General features: G+C 43.3%; 1 protein-coding gene across 8 annotated transcripts in view; it reads right to left on the bottom strand.

Moving 5' to 3' along the window:
* Window positions 1–22,977, bottom strand: part of LOC132378224 (protein PALS2-like) — a 187,727-nt gene that overhangs the window by 149,745 nt on the left and 15,005 nt on the right. Inside the window, exon 1 of one of the 8 annotated variants that reach the window (XM_059944942.1) lies at window positions 8,206–8,278. The exons of the other annotated variants lie outside the window; for them this stretch is intronic. The gene's annotated coding sequence lies outside the window, so the exon portion shown is untranslated. Of the gene's footprint in view, window positions 1–8,205; window positions 8,279–22,977 lie in introns of those variants that run through there. 8 annotated transcript variants of the gene reach the window in all.

Here is a 22,977-nt window from a genome sequence, read left to right as displayed (position 1 = left end):
CTTAGACTGTAAAAGACAGAGGAGATTTGATAGAGGTATGCTAAATTATGAAGGGTATAGAGAGAGTAAATGTAGGGTGGCTTTTTAAATGCAAGCTAGCTTTTCCCACTAAGGTTGGCTGGGACTACAACCAGAGATCATGGATTAAGGGAGAAAGGTGACATGCGAGGCTCATTCAGTAAGTAAGGAGGCCTGGGATCCAAAAAGACCTTGCTTTGTGAATCTAGATTTGGCTTGCCCACAGAAGGGAAAGGGTGGTTGTAAATGGTACGTATTCTGCATGGAGGTTGGTGACCAGTGGTGTTCCACAGGGATCTGTTCTGGGACCCCTCCTCTTTGTGATGTCTTATAAAGGACCTGGATGGAGAAGTACAAGAGTGGGTTAGTAAGTTTGCTGAAGACAAAGGTTGGGGGTGTTTTGAATAGTCTGGAGGTTTGTCAGAGGTTAGAGTGGAACATCGATAGGATGCAGAACTGGGCTGAGAAGTCATGGCATTCAACTCAGAAAGGTGTGAAGTGCCTTATTTTGGTAGGTCAAATTTGAAGGCAGAATATAGTATTAAAGGTAAGATACTTGGAAGTGTGAAGGATCAAGAGAAATACTGGGGTCCATGTCCAAAGTCCACTCAAAGATGCTGCATAGGTTGACAGCGTTGTTAAGAAGGTGTATCGTGTTTTGGCACTCAACCACAGGATTGAGTTCAAGAACTGAGAGGTAATGTTACAGCTATACAAGGCCTTGGTCAGACCGCATTTGCAGTACTGCATTCAGTTCTGGTCACCTCACTACAGGAAGGATATGGATACTATAGAAAGACTGCAGAGGAGATTTATAAGGATGTTGCCTGGATTGGAGAGCGTGCCTTTTGAGAACAGGTTAAGTAAACTTGGCCTTTTCTCCTTGGAGCAACAGAGGATGAGAGGTGTCCTGATAGAGGTGTACAAGATGATGAGAGGCATTGATCGTGTAAGATAGCCAGAGGCTTTTTCTCAGGCTGAAATGGCTAACACGAGGGGGCATAGTTTTAAGGTGCTTGGAAGTTTTTCCACACAGAGTGGTGGGTGCATGGAATGCACTGCCTGTAACAGTGTTGGAGGCAGATACAATAGGGTTTTTTAAGAGACTCAGATAGTTACATGGAGCTTAGAAAAATAGATAGCTATGCAGTAGGGTAATTCTAAACAGTTTCTAGAGTAGGTTACATGGTCAGCACAACACTGGGGGCCGAAACACCTGTAATGTGCTGAAGATTTCTTTGTTCTATTTTTAAAGAGAACATGAGGGGAAACTTCTTCACTCTGGGGGTTGCAAGAGTGTAGAATAAGTCATCAACACAAATGGTGAATGGGAGTTCAATTACAATATTTAAGAGAAATTTGGATAGGTACATGAATAGTAGCAGTATGGAGGGCTATATTCCCTGAGTAGGTTGATGGAAGTAGGTAGCTTAAATGGTTTCATTATGGACTAGATGGGCTCTACAGCCTACTTTGGGCCGTACTTCTCTATGACTACATTTCCATCCGTTTCCATTCTTGGATAGACATCTTTAAAACCTTTTTAAAAAAATAATTAATTCCATATTAATTGACTTACCTTCAAGTATTACACCTGAAACTATCATAACACTTATAACAATAGATATAACAATAAAATGAAACTGAAACGATCAATCAGGTGCTGACAAATCTATTATATTCTCTGGAGCTAGAGTGAATAAAATATTTCATGTCGCCTCAAAAAATTTAATAAATGCAATAAACTGCAAAATTACAGACATAGATTTCAAAATCATATGAGCATAAGACACAGGAGCAGAATTAGGCTATTTGGCTCATTCCGTCGTATTTGATTTATTACCCCTCAACCCCATTCTCCTGCCTCTTCCTTGTAACGTATGACACCTTTGCTAATCAAGAATCTATCAACTTTCACATCCATCTGCGGCAAAGAATTCTACGGATTCACCATTCTCTGGCTAAAGAAATTCCTACTTATCTCTGTTGCACAGTGAAGTCCTTCTATTCTGAGGTTGTCCAAGTACTTCTGTGGATTCCCTACATCCTCAATACTACCCGCCCCTGCACCTAACTTTCTATCATCTGCAACTCTGGTAACAAAGCCATCAATTTTGTTCTAAATGTTCCCTGCAGTTTTTATGCCCTACAGAGATCAGTGAGGTGAACTCAGGAATCCCCAGGTTATTTGCAACACAGCACAAAAACAGGTCTGAGTCCAGCAAGTCCACATCAAGTATCAAGCATCTATTTATAGTAATCCTCCACCAGAATTGTTTCATTCTTCACACAATGCAATCAATTTCATTTATTCTATCAGTAATCTACACATTAGTGCTATTTACAATGGCCAATTAACTTACACACCTTTGTGATGTGGGAGGAAACTGGAGCACCCAGACAAAACCCACAGTCATAGAGGGAACAGAAAATTCCACAATGACACTACTGGAGACCATGAATCTGAGTCAGTGGAGGTAGTGGTGATGTTAGATAGCAACTCTATTAACCACATCACTGAACCAGCCCAGTTATTTGTCTCATTAGCATGTTGTTTTATATACATGTTTGTGGATGACCTACAGAGCAAATTTTTCCTGGTTACCCACATCAATCTGGTCTGGATGCACAGAGGTGGTTTTGCTGATCACTGCACCTTGGAAGATCTCAGACAGTGATGTTCTGAGATCCCATCCCCAAATACTCATGACCGACTTTGCAGAAGGTAAAATTAAAGATGAAACCTTAGCTTTGTCAAAGCACTGGAGCATTCTTACAATTTTTAAGTGTCACTGAATATCAAAGACATTTTAAAAAGTTATTAAAGAGGATAAACAAGTAACAGTTAATTAAGTTATTAAAGACATGGAAGTAAACCAGTTATCAAAATGGAAGGGTATGTAGGAGGCAAAGGATTAACCTTAGAGTAGGTTAAAAGGTCAGCACAACATCGTGGGCTGAAAGCGTATACCATGCTCTCATGTTCTACGTTCCATATTTTTTTAAAAGAAATTTGCCTTACTCTGTTCCTTCCTAATCCGTGGGCTTGGAATTGCCCCTGAAATGAATGAGGTCCCTGAATCTTTGTCAGGTTAAACTGATGTATAGTCCAAGGGTTCATTTCTCCTGCATATTGCTGCAGTTTCTCCAAGCAAGACTGGGCTTCACTGATGGCACCCATGGATAAATGCAGTGCCTCTGCCTCCTGAAGCCACCAATCTGCAGTGTATCTGTGGCAATCCAAAGGAATGGTGCAGTTGAAAGAGAAGAATGTAGACAGCTATAACCAGGATTTGTCCCAGTACCTTGAGAGAGCTCGATACACAGAAGCTTGGGATGCCAGTTGTCGGCTTGAGATTGCTAAGCACCAGATGAAAAGAAGATAGGACATAGAAAACTGTGTATACAGAATTTAAGTACTGCAGGAGGATAGAATCTTACTGTTAAACCAATTCTCTCTTCAGGAGGAAATTTACCTCAATCTTGTGTTGTATTAATTATTGGAAACCCCCTTTTGGGCAACATTTCATCAATAAGTAATTTCACTTCAGTTCATCCCAGTGGGCCGAGTAGACATTACAATTCATTGTGATCACTGACGGAACAGTCTACCAAAACTCCAGCTGACCTTTCACGTGATGTGAATTCAGCTCAGATTGCCACTATACTATTGCTCTGAAAACATTTACTATTCCAAATGCAGCATCCTGCTGCAAACTTGTCTAAAAAAAAAGTTCCACTTTCTACTTTGGATTGCACAACTTAGAGTTCTGAGTAATTCACCAATGTCTAATGAAAATTGTACTAAATTTTCATTAAAGCAAAAAAAAAGCAGATGATTAATACTATAGACTCACTTTCAAGGACTCTTTACAACTGTTGTTCTCAATACCGGTATTTTTAACTTATTTTTAAAATTTGCATCAGTATTATTTTTTGTTAGTATGTTTCTTATTTGCACATTGTTTTTTTGCCAGTCTTTGTCTGTTTACATAGTTTTTTGTGAAATTATACTGTACTTCTTTTTCCTGTAAATCCCTGCAAAAAAATTAATCAAGGTAGTATAGGTAACATATACTTCTGCACAAGTCAATAGGGTTGTTAAAGAAGGCGTATGGTGTGTCAGCTTTCATTAGTCAGGGGACTGAGTTCAAGAGCCATGAGGTAATGCTGTAGCTCTATAAAAGCCTGGCAAAATCACACTTGGAGTATTGTGTTCAGTTCTGGTCACCTCATTATAGGAAAGATGTGTAAGTTTTAGAGAGGGTACAGAGGAGATTTACCAGGATGCTGCCTGGATTAGAAAGCATGTCTTATGAGGATTTCTCATTGGAGTGAAGGAGGATGAGAGTTCACTTGATAGAGAAGACTAAAATGAAAGAATGGCATAAATCAAGTGGAAAGCCAGATACTTTTTTTCAGGATGGAAATGACTAATACGGGGGGGGGGGGGGGGGCATATTTTTAAGGTCATTGGAGGACGTATGCAGGGGGTAGGAGAAGTGTCAGAGGTAGGTTTTTTTAAAATACACAGAATGGTGAGTGTATGAAATGCCCTACCATGGGTAGTGGTACTTTAGGAACAGTTAAGAGACTCTTAAAGGACACATAGATGATTGAAAAATGTGTGGAAGAGAAGGGTTAGAGCAGGAGTTCCCAATCTGGGGTCCACAGACTCCTTGGGTAATGGTAGGGGCCCATGGCATAAAAAAGTTTGGGAACCCCTGGATTAGACTAATCTTATAGTGGATTAAAAAGTCAGTACAATATCGTGGGCTGAAGAGCCTGATAATGCCATAGCCACAGCACTACACAACATCCTCACTCACTCACCTGGAGAAGAGGGATGAAAATGTTAGAATGCTGTTCCTGGACTACAGTTCAGCAGTCAGCACCATAATTCCCTCCAGACTTGATAGGAAGCTCAGAGACCTCTGCCTGCACTCCACCATGTGCAGCTGGATTCTAGACTTCCTAATGGATTGCCGACAGGTAGTAAGGATATGCTCCCTCACCTCTGACCTCAACACAGCTGCCCCCCAGGGTTGTATTCAGAGTCCCAAGAGCCCTTCTCTACTCATTTTACATCCAAGACTGTACCATCACACATGTGGATGTGAACTTCCCTCCACTGAGGACATTTATAGCAGCAGGAGCAAAAAGAACGGCTGGAAGATTATTGGGGACACCAACCATAAACTGTTTCAGCTGCTTCTGTCTAGCAAACGGTACCACAGCATTAAAGCCAGGACCAAAAGCCAGGTTATGGGACAACTTCCTTCTACAAGCCATCAGTCTTATAAATTCACACGTCTGTCCATTGTGTTGAAGTCATAATGCAAAGATTTTTACTCCCTCACATTGTGGGATGGATTGAATTTTGAAATTTCTGGCCATGAACTTTTGCTCAAAGTGACATTTCTTCTGATCTCTGGAAACACGCAGCATTAGCAAGACTAAACTTATTGTACATTTTCTCTTATAAAAAGTATCGGTAACTTTAACCCACGGCTTTTGTGATATAACTGCCTTGCAGCGACAGGGATTATCATAAACTCTACACCGCCAGGAAACATCTTTGTCAATGTTTTCTACACTCTAATTTATTCGTTCTTCTATTAGCCTGGCAACCAGAATTAAAACATGATAGTCAAGTGTGGTCTAACATGCCAACTCTTGTATTTCGTGTCACAGCCCAGGTTGCTGGGCTGCTTGTATATTATTGGAGCAGCTCTTATCTACATATGTGACATTTTATAGACAGTGAATAACCAAGGGAAAAATGATGTAATGTGTGCTCATACACCTTTCCAGCCTCTGTTGTGATCCCACTGACAGGTGTTGATGTGACCAGTCCAATTAAGCTTCTGAGTGACTTATTGTCTCATTAAACACCCCACAGTTATATCAAGATGAATGACCTACTGTACAAAGTTAAAGAGAATATTTTAGAAACCTGTCAATTTTACAGATTTGGTTCTGTAAATCAAAGTATTACTTCAGTAATTTTAATCATTGTCATCTTAACTGCAGTGTTGTTTGTAGATGCTAAACACTGAAATATCACCAGGAAATGATATTCATACAGATGCATCGCTAAAACAAACTCTGATCTTTTTTACTAGATAAATACATAAAACTACTTCACTATATTTTTAAAATACTAGCCCTATTAACAACGATGAAAAGAGGATAATTGGTGAAATCTGTCAAAAGCATTTCTTTTTGAAAACTTGAAGCCATTTCTACTTTATTATTTTCAATTAAAGGTGATGCAGTCATTCTGATGTTAAGCTTGCACAAATTTAATTTATTTGGAAAATCTGTCTGCCCCTATGTAACAGTAACTCCTTTAATGGTGATCCATTTGTTATTTAGTCTCATTTCTAAAAGGTCCATTATAATATGCCTAAACAACAAATATTTCTTCACAAATAATGTTTTAAATTAGATAGACTAGGGCTATATCCACACTAGACTGGATAATTTTGAAAACGCCGGTTTTGCGTAAAAACGATAGGCGTCCACACCAAGCGTTTTTGAAAATACCTCCGACCACAAACAGGTACTTGGGTGAATATCCTCCTACTGAGCATGCACAGGACACATCTACAGAAAACAAGCGACATGTTTGGTGTCGAATCTCGCCGTGAAAGGCTTGGCGTGCATTTGTCCAGTTACAGATGAGAAAAACTTAAAACGAGATTGCCAAACGACAGACAGCTGTTGGCTCTCGTGCAGGAGGTCTTAAAACTAAAAAAAAAAACAAATACTGGAGCGTATGGAGGCAACTGACGGAGTTCATAGACAGTATGACCCCGCTGACGACGAACATTTAAAAACTGACAAACTCTGTTGCATTAATAAAGCACCTTGTTAAATGTATAAAGCATGTCTGCATCAGTGTTATCTTGTATTTCCATACAATGTTACATTAAGCTGTTACACATCTATTGTTAGAGAAGTACTTGCATAAATAGGTAAACCATCTTCATACAAGCAAGGACAGAAAACAGGGCAAAGTGAGTATATTTAATTATTCAGTAAATTATGGGTCAAAGTATTTGGTGAGTACATTTCTAACTCTTCTGGCTTCAGTCTTGTTGCCGTCTTTTTTGAAATTGTTAGGTTGTGTGGGGGGTTGCATTCAAGAAAACAGTGAAATGCCACCATCTGTTCCGGCATATCATGACAGCGTTTCTAGAAATCTCCGGTTATCCCACTACTCTTGCCCAAGAGGCGTTTTCAAATTTACACACTCTGGAGGGTGTTTTAGAAAAGCTCCGTTTTCAGGGGAGGAAAACACCATTTCAGTGTGGACAGAGGGTCAAAACAAAGAGAAAAAGCTTTGGTTATGGATTTATCCGGTCTAGTGTGGGCGTAACCTAGGATTTCAAACATTCCAATCAACATAAGCTAATGTCATAAACTGTACCCTCTAATCCGGACAGTGCACTTTCCTACTTGCCCTTCTCCTGTTTGCCAGGATTTGATTTGTTGGGACTGTACAATGTTTCCTGATCACCCACCATCACTCAAAGAATTTATTGCATTATAATACCTTTCTCTATCATACTGTAATGCCAGTAGTAAGGTCATTTCAAACTCCCAGGACTTTATGTCTTCTACAAGTTATTCCTTATGCTTGTTGGTCCTCAAGATCATCATATGCAAGCACAAAATTACTGATAGCCTCTGAATCCACTTCAACCCCATTCCTAAAACACCTGTGTTGTCTGCGGCACATTCCTCCAAATCAGCTTTATGATTTCTCACACATATTCTACTCCTGTTTTAGTGACGTTCATGTCATTACCACATCTCATCATTGTTCATGTTGTTACCACTCCACTGAGCCATTCATAACCATCCCTTCCATTAAAACATGGTATACCAAAGGTGTCCTTCACTGAAATGGGAAAGTTGTGGACTACACATCACTCTTGTTTTAAGAACTATTTACATTAAAACCAGATTCATTTTGCTACTGATAAACACTTTGCCAAAAAGACATTCAGACTCCGCATTAACTATCCCGCATAGTGCTGATTCATTATAGCGCAGTTATTCAATTACTGATTAATCTTTAAGTGACAAAAACAACACTTAAAACTCAACAGTGGCCACCATTACAATAAACATACAATCAGCCAATGAGAGCACTTTACATACTCTTGAGCTACTCACAGCCAATCACGTATTAGTTCATACTCTTCCTCCTTCACGTGTGTAAACATTCTTGCCAACATCAACGTAAAGAGCAATGCGTCCTGTGTGAATCTGAGAACATGGATGGAGAAGAGGAAACACCAGCAAGAAACCTTACCACAAAATTCCACAGCTTGGTCCCTCCTCTAAGATGTAACACCACCCGCTTCCCTCCGCTGCTCCACTGAGGTACAGGTTAAGCCTACTTGCATGTTTGTTACTCCAAGAATTGTGTATACATAAAATATCATATAGCTCAGGTTTGATCTTCCAGATGTTAAATTGTTGCTCTAATCTAGGTTTGGCCTCATCACGACAGTGGAGGAGACCATGGATAGACATACTGGAATGGGAATGGGAAGTCGAATTAAAATGGGTGGCCACTGGGAGATCCTTTTTTTAAAAAAAAATGGCGGACTGAGCACAGGTTCTCGGCAAAATGGTCTCCCAATCTATGTCGGATCTCACCGATACACCGGAGGCCACACTTAGGACACCAGACAACACAGTATATGACCCCAACAGACTCACAAGTGAAGTGTCGCCTCACCTGAAATGACTGTTTAGGGCCCTAATGTTAGTCAGGGAGATGGTGTAGGGGCAGGTGTAGCACTTGTTCCGCTTACAAGGATAAGTGCCAGGAGGGAACTCAATGGGGAGGGATGAATGGACAAGGGAGTCATGTTGGGAGCAATCACTGCAGAAAGCCGAAAGTGGGGGGGGGGGGGGGGGGGGGAGGGGGTGGAAGGTAAAAATGTGTTTGGTGGTGAGATCCCATTGTAAATGGCAGAAGTTTCATTGAATTATGTGCTGGACATGAAGGTTGGTGTGGTGGAAGGTGAGGACCCTATCTTTGTTGGCAGGAGGATGGGGTAAGAGCAAACATGCGTGAGATGGAAGAGATGCTGTTGGAGGGCAGTGTTGATGGTGGAAGAGGGGAAGCCCCTTTGTTTGAAAAAGGAAGACATCTCCTTCTTTCTAGAATGAAAAGCCATTTATAAGTTTACTGATGATATGCCCATTGTTGGTAGAATCTCAGATGGAGATAAGGTGTACAGTAGTGAGATATACCAACTAGTTGAGTGGTATTGCAGCAACAACCTTGCTTTCAACATCAGCAAGACCAAAGAAATGATTGTGAACTTCAGGAAGGGTAAGTTGAGGAAAAACAAACCAATCCTCATAGAGGGATCAGAAGTGAAGAGAGTGAGCAATTACATGCTCCTGGGTGTCAAGACCTCTGAGGATCTAACCTGGTCCCAAGGTATCAATGCAGCTATAAAGAAGGTAAAATAGCAGCTATATTTCATTAGGAGTTTGAAGAAACTTGGTTTGTCACCTAAAACACTCGAACTTCTATAGATGTACTGTGAAGACCACTTTGACAGACTCTATCACTGTCTGGTATGGGGGTGGAGAGGGTTCTGCACAGCACCGAAAGCAGCTACAGAAAGTTGTAAAATTAGTCAGCTCCATCTTGGGTGTCCGTACAGCCTCCGTAGTATCCAAGACATTTTCAAGGAGCGGTGCCTCAGGAAGACAACATCCGTTATTAAGGACCCCCATCACCCAAGTACACCTTTGCCAGAAAACAGCCCATCCCAACCATCAGCTGCCAGATCCTTTTATGATAATTGGCCATTCTCCAATTTAGAATCTCAACCTGCAGATCAGACCTATCTTTTTCCATATTTACTCTGAAGCTAGATCCCCAGTTGCAAAGTGCTCCCCAACACAACCTTCTGGCATTTGCCCTGTCTCATTCCATAATAGCAGATCAGGTATTGAACTCTCTTATTGGGAATACAATGTACTGATGGGACACGCAGAACAGTTCAGTTTGGATGGACCAAAGAGCTAATTTCTGTGCTGTAGTGCTCTATAGCTCTAATTAAAGCAAAATATAGTTCAAAAGGTTTTGTTCTATTCTGGCACCACCTGTTAATATCCAATTTAATTAACAGTTATGAAAATTACCACTGTCCAAAGTTTCTCAGTTCTCCCTAGATTCAGGCTTGAATACTGCCATATTGTTGCAAGTGGCGACTTTCTGATGCTTCACTAAACCACATTTACAGTCCACATGTTCAGGTGGATGTCATATTAGAGAGAGCACCAGAAACACATCATGTGGGCATATATTTTATGTGCCCAACACAAAGCTTCCATTACATTGACCAGTTTGAAATAGAAGAATCAAGATATTTCTATTATTTCTGAGGCAAAATGTCATTTTTAAATAACCAATTCTACTTGTAAAAATTCTAAAAATAAACATTATAAAACAACTCATACAAATTCTTAAGAACACATCAAATCATACATAGTGCTGATCCATATACCCTTTATCAGACACAATTGCTGAAATGACTTGCATGTCATTTTTTTAATATGCTAATTAAAGTGGTACAATAACAACAGCCATTATGCATTATTCCATTTAAGCAGCAAAAGAACAAGAGAATTGAGCTGGTCGGTATTTTTGCTCCCACACTCCTTCCCCTTTTTCCCTCTTCACCTGGCATCTCTCTCCCACTACCATCATTACGAATGGAAAAATGGAGGTGGTGAAACAGCTCTACATGGCCTGGCTAACTAAATTGCTAAACAATTTGCTTCATCAGCGTTCTTACTTCCCCATCCATCTCTCGGGATTGATGACTTATTCCACTCCAATCCTATGTTTTGAGTTAACTGATAAGGCATTTTGAGACTTGCTATCTAAAGTAATGGGGAAGGAGTTACTTGACAGACAGATGGATAGTTTGGATGAAGGTGCTCTCCAACCCCACCTGTACAAGACTCTACTGAGGTTGCAGCTGGAGTGCTGTACACAGCCCTGGTTGCCAAACTTTATGAAGGATGTGCTTAAGCTGAAGAGGATACAGAATGGATTCACAAGGATGTTGTCGGGACTGGAAGTGAGTTATAGACACTAGGTAGTCAAAAAATCACAGAGTACTACAGCATAGAGATAGTCCCTTTGGCCCATCTGGTCTGTGCTCACCTAGTCTGCCTAGTTCTAGCTACCTGCACCCAGACCATAGACTTCCATACTCCTCTCATTCATGATTGGGCCGGCTTACCCTGGAGCAACTAACACTGAGGGGTGACTGTGTAGAGGATTATGAAATCAGGAGGGGTGTAGTTAAGATGCATTGTCACTCTTTGTTCCTATGCTAGAGGAGTCAAAAACAATGGGGTACAAATTTAAGAGGAGGAGAAAAAATGTAAAAGGGACTTAAGTCAAATGTTTTCCACACAGGGTGGTGGGCATGTAAAATGAGTTGCCAGAGGTTGTGGCATACGCATGTACAATCACAGTGCATGAAAGACATTTGGATCTATATATGGATAGGAAAGATGCAGGGGTTCCCAACCTGGGATTCACAGACCTCTTGGTTAATGGTAAGGCTCCATGGCATAAAAAAAAGTTAGGAACCCCTGACTTAGAGGGACATAGACCAAATACAGGCAAATGGAACTAGCTCAGGAAGACTGGTCAGTATAGGGAATTGGGCTGCAGGGCCTGTTTCCGTGCTGCACAACTTTGTAACACTAATTAACCCTGGGCTAGCACCTCTGCTGGGGGCTTGTTGTGTCCATTCTAGAACAGTTCACTCATATTTACACGGTCCAGTGGCTGCACCCTGGTACACAACTTTGACAGGCAGGCTAAGCCAGGTGAGGTTAGCTGCCGGACCTCATACCCCAGTGAGATAGGAACATGCCGGGCCTAGCATGTGAAGTCAGCTGCAGCAGACTGGGAGGATGAGATCTGCAGTGAGATCCAACAGCCAGAAAGGTGGTACTGCTATGCCTGTGGAAAGCGGAGGGCATGACAAGATACAGAAGATGTCATAGTCATCCACTGCAATCAAGACCCCAGTTTGTGATGCTCATTCCTGCAACTGGACCTGGACTTCTGAGGTCAAGAGAGTGGAAATGACCCAGAGCAATGGTTTTCCCACTTTAAAAACTCTCCCGCACAGGTCTCCTGTCATTATTGTACACAATGTACAACCATCACTGTGTGCTTCAAATATGCCTCAAGTTTCTCAGTCATTCCAAATGCTCCTCCTCTAACTGAATAAACATAGCCAGGGTTTCACAAGACTGGGTGAAAATGCAGCAATTTTCCCTTTTTCCATCTAATGACCTGATACAGGAGGAGAGCTTCGAAAGGGGATATCTTAGAAGTTTTCAGATGAGTTCTTAGGGCACTTGGAGGTACATGATAAAACAAGTCAGCATGGTTTCCTTAAGCGAAAGTCATGCCTAACAAATCTGTTGGAATTCTTTGAGGAAATAACAAGCAGGATAGAGAAAGAAAAAACAGTGGATACTGTATACTTGGATTTTCAGAAGGCCTTTGGCAAGGTGCTGCACATGAGGCTGCTTAACAAGGTAAGAGCCCAGGGTATTACAGGAAAGATACCAACATTAATTGAGAGGATTGGCTGACTGACAGGGCAAAAAGAGTGGGAATAAAGAGAGCCTTTTCTGGCTGGTGCCTTAGTGATGTTCTGAAGGGTCGGTGTTGCGACTGCTATTTTTTTTAATGTTATACTGTACATGATTTGGATGACGGAATTATGGCTTTGTAGCCAAGTTTGCAGATGATATGAAGATAGGCGGAGGGGCAGGTAGCGCTGAGTAAGCAGAAAGGATGCAGAAGGACTTGAGACAGATTAGGAGAATGGGAAAGAAGTGGCAGATGGAATACGGTGTCAGGAAGTGTACGGCCATGCACTTTGGTAGAAGAAATAAAAGTATAGACTAATAAACTCTTCTTGGGCTTCCAGTCAGGTACAGGTAACGATTTTAACTAACATTTTGGTGGCAAACTCTGCTAATTCATCAGAAATTATGCCTCGGCATGTCTAGTCCGCTGGTATATATACCGCCCATCATCTGCCCCTCCTGGTTGGTTAGTCCTCATCCAATCAAGTTTCTCCTGTCCCATCTTATTTATAATCGTATTTCAGTTCTCAGAGCGAGATCTCCATCTTTGTTAAAATTCTTTTCTCCAGTTTTATTTCAATGGCTTCCTTCACCAGGTGGTCCCAAAAGCCATTGGCGCAGCACAGTAGTTTTGTTTTAAGTCAATCCTATGGCCATTGCAATGTTCTGCTGCCAATTTCTCCGGGTAACCCAAACAGATACACCTCCTGTGTTCCTTGCCTTCCGTCTGGCCGATAGACGCTGCTCTGCACTCAAAGAGAATCCCATAAACACCATTCGTTTCAAGACGACTTGAATACAAAAGCAAGGATGTAACACCGTGACTTTATAAAGCACTGCAGAGGCCTCTCTTGGAGTATTTGTAAGCAGTTTTGGGCCCCTTATCTAAGATTGGATATGCTGACATTGGAGAGGGTTCAGGGGAGGTGCACAAAAATGATTCTGGGAATGAAAAGGTTAATATACAAGAAGCGTTTTATGGCTCTGGACCTGTTCTTGCTGGAAGTTAGAAGAATGGGGGGGGAGGGGGGGAGAATCTCATTGAAACCTATCAGATGATGAAAGATATTGAAAGACCTAGATAGTGTGTATGTGGAGAGGTGGGAGGGGGGGGGGGAGGGAGAGAGAGTCTAGAACCAGAGGGCACAGCATCAAAATAGAGAGATGACTATTCAGAACAGAAATGATAAATTTCTTTAGGCAGAGAATCTATGGAATTAGTTGCTGCTGTTGCTGTTGTTTGTCCTTTGGAGTCGAAGTCGACCACAACTTCTGTCAGGTGGAGGGTTTGTGACTGTGGGTCTGGAGGTGACTGGTGAGGCCCTGAAAGTGAGATCCAGGCCCTGAAAGCTCGCCCACATGTGGGACACATGAGGGTAGGTGCTGCAGTGGAAGTGGAAGTAGCTCGAGCCTTGCGCGTGGCGCGTTTCCTCTGAGCCTCTGCGGTGCATCTGATTTCTGCTGCATACGCTCCTTTAGTGGTCCTGCTCCACCAGGTTGGGCGGTCCAGAGCAAGTGATTCCCAGTTACCGGGATTGATGTTGAGGTCTTTGAGGGACACTTTGAGGCAGTCTTTGAAACGTTTCTTCTGCCCTCCAACTGAGCGCTTGCCCTGGCTCAGCTCTCCATACAGCAGCTGTTTTGGCAGTCGACTGTCAGACATCCTGATGACATGGCCAGCCCATCCGGCTTGGGCTTTCTGTAGGAGGGCATAGACGCTGTGGGTGCTAGCCCGCTCCAGGACCTCCGTGTCTGGGACTTTGTCCTGCCATCGTACGTGGAGAAGTCTGCGGAGGCAGCTCAAGTGGAAGTGGTTGAGCTGTTCAGCGTGTCTGCTGTAGACAGTCCAGGTCTTGCTGGCATAGAGGGTGGTGGTGAGAACCACTGCTCCATAGACCTTCAACTTGGTGGTAAGGCTGAGTCCTCTCCGTTCCCATACAATCTCACGGAGTCTCCCAAAGGCAGCACTGACTTTGGCAATTCTGTTGCTGACCTTGCATCTATGTTCACCGCTCGTGATAGAATACTGCCCAGATAAGTAAAGCTGTCAACTGCCAGTAGCTTCTGCCCCTTTACTGTGATGTGTGGTTCCTGGTAGGGCTTTCTGGGTGCAGGCTGGTACATAACTTTGGTCTTTTTGGTGTTGATTGTAAGTCCAAAGTTGTCACAGGCTTGTGAGAAGCAGTCCATTTCTCACTGCATCTTCTGTTCTGTGCTGGCGTTGAGGGCACAATCATCAGCGAATAACAGGTCTCTGACGACGGTCTCCTTTACCTTAGTAACAGCCTGTAGACGCCGGAGGTTGAATAGCCCACCGCCAGTTCTGTATCTGACGCGTATACGGTCCTGACAATCACGGAAGGCACCATTCAGCATAGCAGAGAAGACCATGCTAAAGAGTGTAGAGGCAAGAACACATCCTTGCTTCACACCGTTTGTCACTGGGAAGGCTTCTGACTCGTCACCATCATCTAAAACTTTCACCATCATGCCATTGTGGAACTGCCGAACAATCGTGATGAACCTGTTAGGGCAGCCAAACATCGCCATTATCTTCCATAAGCCATCTCTGCTGACCGTATCAAATGCCTTGGTCAGATCGACGAAGGTCATAAAGAGGTCGCTGTGCTGCTCTTGACATTTTTCCTGGAGTTGGCGTGCAGCAAGTATCATGTCGACAGATCCACGTCCTGCACGGAAGCCACACTGACTTTCTGGGAGGAGACCTTGCTCAAGGTGTTGGAGAAGGCGATTAAGCAGGATGCGAGCCAAGATCTTCCCAGCTATGAACAGGAGGGAGATGCCTCGGTGATTGTCACAAGACTGGCGGTTGCCTTTCCTCTTGTAGACGTGGACTATGCTGGCATCTTTTAACTGTTGCGGGACCTTTCCTTCGTTCCACATAGATTGGAAGAGCTCAGTCAGCTTCTGCATCATGAATGGGCCTCCTGCTTTGTAGTTTTCAGCTGGGATTGCATCTGATCCTGGTGCTTTGCTACAAGAAAGTTGCCTGATAGCTTTTCTGACTTCTTCTTCTGTGGGGAGGTTGTCAAGGTCCAGGTTGACCTCCACCTGAGGTAGGCGAGCAATGGCCTCATCATTGATTTCGGCAGGGCGGTTGAGGACCTGGTTGAAGTGTTCAACTCATCTCTCCAAGATCTGCTTTTTCTCTGTCAGCAGCCGAGTCCCATCTGCACTGAGGAGGGGGGAGGATCCAGAGGACTGAGGTCCATACATAGCCTTTAAAGCGTCATGACTGTCTGCATATCCCCGGATCTCATCGGCCTTATTGCTGAACCAGACACCCTGCATCTCACGGAGTTTCTTCTGCACTTTCCGTCTTGCACTGGCGAAGGCATCTATCTTTGCTTGTGATGTGGGATCGTCCTGGTGCGCTCTGAACAGTTGGTGTTTCTCTGACAACAGTGCCTGTAGCTCCTCGTCGTTCTCATCGAACCAGTCTTGATGTCTACAGATTGCTGGTCCGAGGTGTTCGAGAGTGGTAGAGTAGACTGCATCTCTGAAAGCCGTCCACTGCTCTTCAATGCTGGTGTGGTCATCCTGGGGTGCGGCAAGCAGCCTGCTATCTAGGTCTTCATGAAATTCTTCTGCAACTACACTGCTCTTCAGCTTGGAGACATTGAGCCTCTTTGCAGTCTTCTGACCTTGGGGTCTTCTCACAGGCAGGATGCGAAGTTTAAACTTGGACACTATGAGTCGATGATCCATCCAGCAGTCAGCACCACACATGGCCTTTGTCACTCTCACGTCTTGCCAGTCCCTCTTTCTGGTGATGACATAGTCAATCAGATGCCAGTGCCTAGAGTGTGGATGCATCCAAGATGTCTTATTACGGGTAGGGAGGCGGAATAGGGTGTTGGTGATGACAAGGTCATGCGTAGCGCATGTCTTGAGGAGCAGCAGGCCATTGCTGTTACACTTGCCAATACTATGTCTTCCAAGAATCCCTTCCCAGGTCTGGTAACCTGTCCCCACTCTGGCGTTAAAGTCCCCAAGGACAATAAGCTTCTCTGATTGTGGGACTGCTGCTATGAGGGTGTCAAGTTCTTCATAGAACTTATCTTTGATGTCATCTGGGTTGGTCATTGTTGGGGCATATGCGCTGATCAGCGTTGCACTCCTCTTATTGCCAAGTGGGAGCCGAAGCATCATCAGGTGATCATTGATGCCCTGTGGAAGCTTGGCAATTTTACGAGCGAAGTGGGACCGGATGGCAAATCCAACGCCAGCCTCTCGTCATTCAGCGCTGCTGCGACCGCTCCAGAAGGTGTACCCACCACCACGTTCTGTAAGCTGGCCCTTGTCTGCTCGGCGTGTTTCGCTGAGTGCTGCAATGTCCACGTTATAGCGGGCTAGTTCTTTGGCACCAGTGCTGTTCTTCTTTCTGGTCTGACAGCCTTGGTGATGTCAAGCAGAGTTTGCACGTTCCACATGCAAAGGTTGTGCACCTTCACTTTCGCCTTCTTTGTAGTTCGACTGCTGAGTGGGATTCCCGCCAGCCACGGTGTGCTGGAAAGGGTAAGATGAAGCAGGCTATGTTTGAGGCACCTTTTCTAGCCCCTTCCTCCATGGAGGTGAGCAGAGTGATTCCTAAAGAGGACTGCTCAGACACCCAGGGGGCTGCCAAGTTCCACTGCTGCTTCATTCCAGCGGAGAACGACCCAATGCCCTAGGCTGCCTGTGTGCAGGTTTGTGACTACAGCTTCCAGTGTATCCACACCTGCTGCTTCGCCACTCGCCCATCGCCACAGGACTTGAAGTTTTTTAGTGGAATGGGTTTGGAATCATGACTTGTGCTTGACTTGGATTAAAGTGAGGGAGAGTTGAGCAAATCGTCAGCCTCACTCTCTCGTCCTGACCTATCTGTATCCAGTTGCAAAACGGAGTCAAGACGGCTGGAGATAAGTCGGGATGCAGTGGATGGCCAGAAGTGTCCTACGTGTCTCACTGTGTCCTGAATGCACTCCACAACGCTTTGCTGGGTCCACCTTTTTACTCGTTGGACCCCCAAGTGGTGGTCTCCTCTGCGTAGTCCACCAAATTCAGTCTTCGCATGCGTAGGTAGACAAGCCCTAACTCACCAAGGGTTTGAGGCCCATCAGCTACCCTCACCAGGTTTTGCTGGCCAGTCCAGGCCATTGCCCGGGGTGTGGCTACTGTTGCATGCAAACAGCTACGAGGAACCACTGGTAAATGGTGAGGTGAGGACCAATGCGGACGAACTACTCAGAAGAGTACGACGTGTTCCCCGTCAGAGGTACTACCTCTCCCTGACACCCCATACACCCTACGTGCAGCTGGGGAGGCCAGGTCATTGGATGTATTTAAAGCAGAAGTTGATGGATTCTTGATCAATCAGGGTATGAAAGAGATGTTCCAGCCTTGCCTTCGGAGGTCTTGCACCAAGAATCAGTCCAATCCAACAGGTGGCCAATCATCTTGGCAAGGTTTAAAAGGGTCACAAATGGTGGTTGTACTGTTCCATGCACATCTCTTAGCATTGCTCAAACAATGCAGATCATGTCCATTGTGCATTCAGTAAATTCAAGGAGCAGCTCTTCAGCCACTGGGTGGAAACACTGATGGCTTTCCACACAACAGACAGCAGGGCATCACTCTAATCACTGTGATCAAAGGGATTCTGCATCTTAACATGGTCTCTTTGGACCTTTGCCAATCCACTTCTCAGTTGTAGATGAGATTGCAAATATGGAACTGATGTTAGTCTTTGCCGAGTTTAGAGTTTCAGCACAACAGGATAAATTCAAGAGCCTTGGTGAATTTCAACTGGTGTGTGGTCTTTCCAAAACCTTGTCAAGAAAAATACTATTAAAGAAAGAGGCATACTTATGTTCTTCCAAATGTTCCTTCCAGCACTGACTTCTACTGTTCTTGAGTTTTCCCCTGTTCTTGGATCTTAGTGAGCCCTTGGATGACAAGAAATCCATGTACATCAGTAAAACATGGATCACAGGTTCTCTGCTGGACTTCAATTGCAAGGTTTTCTCTTAATAAGCCTCCATGAACAATTGGGCAAAATGATGAAAAAGATTTATTGTTCTACAGCCAATTCAAATAAATAAATAGCCTTCATAAGTAATGTCTTGAGGTCTTCCATCATTTTTCTGTTGTTCTGAAGTGACTCAAAATTATTTCATGGGATCTGTTGGCTCCAGTGAAGGATAGGACGGCATCTGGTGTTGTGCACTTCCATTGTTTTTGCATGGACACATGCTCCTGTTGCAGGGACTGCAAAAGCTGAATGCCTTTCCAAATGTTTTCTTTTCCTCAATTGTCAATGCTTGCTAACAATGGATTCCTAAGCATCAGTGAGAATATTCTGTTTTTTCTTTCTCCTCATCGTAATTTCTTGCGATGATGGAGATCAGTGCACACTGATCATTTTGGAAGATGTGCTAGACATGCAGACAACGTTGCATGCCCATTAATGCAGTGTAAGCAGAGAAGAGCACCACTGTTCTGGATATTGTATGGGGAGAGAACACTGCATTGGATATGGAGAATTTTGCAAAATTGATATTGGTGGTAATTCATCAATACCAGAGTTATCTGCCGTAGGCTGCCCATGCCTCCAAAGCATATGGGAGGGCCATGATCACCGCTGTTCTGTAGACCACAAATATGCTGTGCAGTTTGTAATCTTTCATTTTCAAATATTTCTTGTTGGACAGATAATAGCTATTCTGCACCATTGGAGAAATTCACCAACATCTGCCTTCACAGAGAGGTAGCTCCCAAGACACAGAAATCAGAATCAGATTTATTACTACTGACTTGTATGGCATGAAATTTGTTTTTTTCAGCAGCACTACACTGCAAAGACATAAAAGTACAATAAATCACAAACATAAGTAGTACAGAAAAAGGAATAATGAGGTACTGCCCATGGACCATCAAAAATCTGATGGTAGAGAAGAATAAAAGACAATAAACTTCAAACACAGAAAGAAAATAATAGTAGTAATAAATACATAAGCAATAAATATCAAGAACACGTGATGAAAAATCCTTGAAATTGAGTATAGGTTGTTGGAACAGTTTAGTATTGGGGTGAGTGAAGTTAATACCTCTGTTCAGAAGCCTGATGGTTGAGGGTTAATAATTGTTCCTGAACCTGGTGCTGAAGGACGGTTGTAGTTCGGAGCTGAATGTTCAAGGTTACATATTATATCACAGGGATAGGAAGGTACGCAGAAGGGGTGGTGTGGCTTTATGGGTAAAGATTGGCATCAAATCAGTAGAAAGATGGGACATAGGATCAGAAGGTGTTGAATCCTTGTGGGTTGAGTTAAGAAACTGCAAAAGTTAAATAAAGAATGTTGATGGAAGTTATACACAGGCCTCCCAACAGTGGTTGGGAGGTGGAGCACAAATTACAACAGGAGGAGATTGCTGAGCCTTTGACAATGATCTTTGCATCATCAATAGGGACAAGAGAAGTACTAGAGGTTAGGAGGGTTGCAAATGTGGTTCCTTTGTTCAAGAAAGGGAATAGAGATAACCCAAGAAATTATAGACCAGTGAGTCTTACTTCAGTGGTAGGCAAGTTGCTGGAGAAGAACCTGAGATGCAGGATTTATGAGCATTTGGAGAGACATAATCTAATTAGGGACAGTCAGCATGGCTTTGTCAAAGGCAGGTCGTGCCTTACGAGCCTGAGTGAATTCTTTGAGGATGTAACAAAACACACAGGTAAAGCAGTAGATGTAGTGTATATGGATTTGGTAAGGCATGTGAGGCTCTTTCAGAAACAATGAGACATGGGATTTAAGGAGACCTTGCTTTGTGGATCCGGAATTGGTTTGCCCACAGAAGGCAAAGGGTGGCTGTAGATGGTTCATATTCTGAATGGAGGTCGGTGACCAATGGTCTTCCACAGGGATTTGTTCTGGTTCCCCTCCTCTTTGTGATTTTTATAAGTGACCTGGATGAGGAAGTAGAAGGGTGGGTTAGTATGTTTGTTGATGACACAAAAGTTGGGGGTGTTGTGGATAGTCTGGAGGGTTGTCAGAGGTTACAGCAGGACAGCGATAAGATACAGAACTGGGGTGAGAAGTGGCAGACAGAATTTAACCCAGACATGTGTGAAATGGTTCATTTCGGTAGTTCAAATTTGAAGGCAGGATATAATACTAAACACTCTTGGCAGTGTGGAGGATCAGTGAGGTCTTGGGTCCATGTCCATAGGACACTCAGTGTTTGTTAAGAAGGCATACGGTGTATCAGCCTTCATCAACCATAGAATTGAGTTCAAGAGCTGTGAGATAACGATACAACTAAACAACACCTTGGTTAGACCCCACTTGGAGTACTGTGTTCATTTCTGGTGACCTCACTACAGGAAGGATGTGGATACTATAAAGAGAACGCAGAGGAGATTTACAAGGCATGGAGTGTGCCTTATGAAAATAAGTGAACTTGGCCTTTTCTCCTTGGCCATGAGATCTATGGAGGATCAGAGGTGACTTGATAGAGGTGTATAAGATGATGAGAAGCATTGTTCGTGTGGATAGCCAGAGGCTTTTTCCCAGGGCTGAAATGGCTAACACGAGGGAGTATGGTTTTAGAGTGCTTGGAAGTAGGTACAATGGGTTGTCAGAAGCAAGTTTTATCCACACAGAGTGGTGGGTGTGTGGAATACACTGCCAGCGACGGTAGTAGAAGTGGATACAATAGGGTCTTTTAAGGATTCTTAGGTAGGTACACGGAGCTTAGAAAAATAGAGTGCTATATGTAGGGAAATTCTAGGCAGTTTCTAGAGTAGGTTACATAGTCCGCACAACATTGTGAGCCAAAGGGCCTGCAACGTGCTGAAGATTTTTACGTTCTATATTCTATGTAAAGGGGGGGTTTCTTCTTTTTCTTTGTTACTGCGTATGTTAATCAAAATGGCTTCTTTGTTTTGTTAAAGGTAGGAATGCTTCTTTGTTGCGAGAGAGTGCTGGAAGCTTGTTTGGGTTAAAATTTAATGATAATGAGAATTGTATTCCTTTGTTAACCAATTGGGATTAATGCTGTTCTTTCTTCTGAGTCTCTAAGCTATTGTTGGCGGGCTTTTAGGGAGATCGGCACGAAGGGGTGAGAGAGAGAGGAAGTGATGCTGTAAACTGGGCAAGGAACGGACCCCAAGCAGGGGTCTGAGGCCAGGAGGTACCCCGAGGAGAGGAGACGAAGATAGATGTGCTTGGTTGACCACTTTGGGTGGTCCTGAGCTGCAAGTCGAGGAGTTCGGAGGGGATCGACTGGTGGCCAGAAGACTTCAGTAATTGAGCTCCAACGGTTGTGCACGAAGTGGTTCGGACTTTGATAAGTTTGGCACTTTTCTTTATTTTTTTTTCCTTCATGTATATTGTATAGTTATTAATCACTTATAGTAATCTTTATAAAGTGTAATCATTTAATCGCATATGGTGTCCTGTTTGTTCTTTGGCGAGGCGGAGACATCACACAGCATCCACACAAGCTGATTACCCAGTTTGGCGGGGCCGAAGGCTGCTCCCCCTAGACGAGAACGAGCTGAGCGAGCCTGAGGCGACCCGGGGAGTTACATCTATGTTAAATATCAATGGAAAATCAATCTACAACAAGCTCAGAACATATATTAAATATAGAAGTATTCCGATTTGCAACATAATTTCCTGTGCAACCGATGGAGCACCATATATGACAGGTTGCCATGCTGGTTTAGTGGCATCTACGAAAAAAGAAATTCCAAGTCTGTTTGTAATCCATTGTGTAATTCATCATCAACATCTCGCAACCAAAAACCCAGGCCAGCGACTTTTTTTAAGCACGATTCTTATAATACCTGCTTTCAACAAAATCAAAGTTCAACCATTAAATAGCAGAATATTTCACCAGTTATGCCAAGATAACAATGAAGAGTTTGAATGCTTGGTTCTTTACACTGAAGTGCATTGGCTATCAAAAGGCTGCTACTCAAAATGTTTCTTTGATCTTTTTGGCATCATGGCCGATTGCTGCTCAAAGTTGACAAGAGGTTGGAAAAAAAGATTGAACTCCTATGTGAAGATGTGGCATACCTAGCCAATCTGAGAGACAAAATAAATATGAATTTAGAAAAATTCTAAATATGAAACTGCAGGGTGAGAATTTCAATTTAAAGCAGGCAAAGAGTGCAGTGTCCACTTTTCTCAGAAAATTGGAAATGTGTAAGCAAAACATTGGGAGAAGAATGTTCTGTTTTCCTGAATGGAAAGTATGGCACTCTCTTTCACAGACAAT

This window comes from Hypanus sabinus, chromosome 20 (assembly GCF_030144855.1).
Source record: "Hypanus sabinus isolate sHypSab1 chromosome 20, sHypSab1.hap1, whole genome shotgun sequence".
Lineage (NCBI taxonomy): Eukaryota > Metazoa > Chordata > Chondrichthyes > Myliobatiformes > Dasyatidae > Hypanus > Hypanus sabinus.
The sequence above is the reverse complement of the archived record's forward strand: the minus strand, read 5'-3'. Positions and strand labels throughout refer to the sequence as shown.